The sequence below is a fragment of the Babylonia areolata genome, chromosome 13 (genome assembly GCF_041734735.1).
Source record: "Babylonia areolata isolate BAREFJ2019XMU chromosome 13, ASM4173473v1, whole genome shotgun sequence".
Lineage (NCBI taxonomy): Eukaryota > Metazoa > Mollusca > Gastropoda > Neogastropoda > Buccinidae > Babylonia > Babylonia areolata.
This window is the reverse complement of record NC_134888.1, coordinates 33,664,581-33,667,080: the sequence shown is the minus strand read 5'-3', so window position 1 is coordinate 33,667,080 and position 2,500 is coordinate 33,664,581. Positions and strand designations below refer to the sequence as shown.

Sequence of the window (2,500 nt, the reverse complement as noted above, 5' to 3'; positions counted from 1 at the left end):
ACTGTGGGTGTCGAGGACATTGCACATGCACACGACGAATGCGCTAGCTGTGCGTGACGTGCACATCCACACACACACATACACGCACGCGCGCGCGCGCGCACACATACACACGCACACGTGTATTTGCACACACATACACACACATGCACACCCAGACGCGCGCGCGCACACACACACACACACACATATATATATATATATATAGAGAGAGAGAGAGAGAGAGAGAGAGAGAGAGAGAGAGAGAGAGAGAGAGAGAGAATGTATGAGCAACATTATTTGAATTCGACTTTATATGCACACACACACACACACACACACACACACACACACACACACACAACACACACACACAGCTCGCATTGTCTGCTCACCATGTACACGTTTACTCCCGCTTGTCCAGCTTCTCTGATAGATTCAATCAAGATTAGCCTTCTCTTCCCCACCACACACCCTCACCCTTTCCACACACACATGTCTCTCTCTCTCCCCCCCCCCCCCCCCATCTCTTCGTATCCCCCCCCCCCCACCCCACCCCTCCCCCAAGGGAAGTTCTGATGACAAGGTTTCGTTATTGCACGACCTACCCTCCTGATTTTCACATCCCTCCCCCCCAACACACCCACGTCTCTCCCCCTTCTCTCTTCCCTCCCATACACACCCATGTCTCTTCCCTCCCTTCCCCCCTACACACCTACGTCAATTCTCCCCCCCCTACACACCTATGTCAATTCTCCCCCCCCCCCCCCGTCCCCCGCCCTCTTACACACCCATGTCAATTCTCCTCCCCCCTGCACACCCATGTCAATTCTCCTCCCCCTACACGCCCATATCAATTCTCCTCCCCATACACACCCATGTCAATTCTCCTCCCCCTACACACCCATGTCAATTCTCCTCCCCCTACACACCCATGTCAATTCTCCTCCCCCTACACACCCATGTCAATTCTCCTCCCCATACACGCCCATGTCAATTCTCCTCCCCCTACACGCCCATGTCAATTCTCCTCCCCCCTACACGCCCATGTCAATTCTCCTCCCCCTACACGCCCATGTCAATTCTCCTCCCCATACACACCCATGTCAATTCTCCTCCCCATACACGCCCATGTCAATTCTCCTCCCCCCTACATGCCCATGTCAATTCTCATCCCCCTACACATCTACGTCAATCCCCCCCCCAATCCCCCCCCCCGCCCCCTTACACACCCATGTCAATTCTCCTTTCCTCCCCCTGCACACCCATGTCTTCAAACCTTTTTTTTAATCCGTTTTTCTTTCTATTTTTTTCTCTTTCTTTCAAATTTCCTTCTGTTTTCATTTTCTCTCCTTTTTTTCAATTCTTTTTTTTTTTTTTCTTTTTCTTTTTTCCATCGTCCTGCTTTCTTTCCTTCTCTCCACGTCAATATGCCTCAGCCACTGAGGTTTCCTTTGATACTGTCTTTGTTGCTAGTAATGTGCGCTAACTACACACACACACACACACACACACACACACACACACACACACACCACTCTCTCTCTTTCTCTCTCTCTCAATCTCCCTCTCTCTCACTCCCCCCCCCTCTCTCTCTCCCTCTATTTCTCTCTCGCGCGCACTCATATGTGTGTGTGTGTGTGTGTGTGAGTGTGTGTGTCATGTGTGCGTGCGTGCGTGCGTGTGTATGTGTGTGTGTGTGTGTGTGTGTGTGTGTGTGACACAATACAAGAAACAAACTGCTGCTCTTTTTCTATCGGACATTTCGGCTTGCGTTTCTTGATAGATGGAATCATCTGTGTGTATGTCTGTAAGCATGCATGTATGTATGCATGTTACTCCTGCACCTTCATCATGCTCTTACCTTAGCTGAACACGGTGTTGTTGTCAATGATGGCGTTGATAAGGTTTCTTACCCTAGTTGACAGAGATGTTATGGTTAATTTGTATTTGTATTTGTATTTCTTTTTATCACAACAGATTTCTCTGTGTGAAATTCGGGCTGCTCTCCCCAGGGAGAGCGCGTCACTACACTGCAGCGCCCCCCCCCCCCCCCCCCCCCCCCCCCTCCCCCCCCCACCCCACCCTTTTTTCTTTTTTTTTTCCTGCGTGCAGTTTTATTTGTTTTTCCTATCGAAGTGGATTTTTCTACAGAATTTTGCCAGGAACAACCCTTTTGTTGCCGTGTGTTCTTTTACGTGATCTAAGAGCATGCCGCACACGGGACCTCGGTTTATCATCTCATCCGAATGACTAGCGTCCAGACCACCATTCAGGGTCTAGTGGAGGGGGAGAAAATATGGGCGACTGAGCCGTGATTCGACCCCTGCGCTCTCAGATTCTCTCGCTTCCTAGGCGGACGCGTTACCTCTAGGCCATCACTCCACATGCGTTAATGATGGCTTTAATCCTGTTCTTACCTAAACCTTTCAAGACATTATTTTTGTTCACAATCGCCTTAATCACGCTCTTACCCTGCCCGAACGATGTATTAGTTTTGTCAATGATGACATTACTCATG

General features: G+C 49.8%; 1 protein-coding gene across 1 annotated transcript in view; it reads left to right on the top strand.

The window, feature by feature from the left end:
* Positions 1–2,500, top strand: part of LOC143288749 (uncharacterized) — a 38,980-nt gene that overhangs the window by 16,325 nt on the left and 20,155 nt on the right. The window lies entirely within an intron of this gene.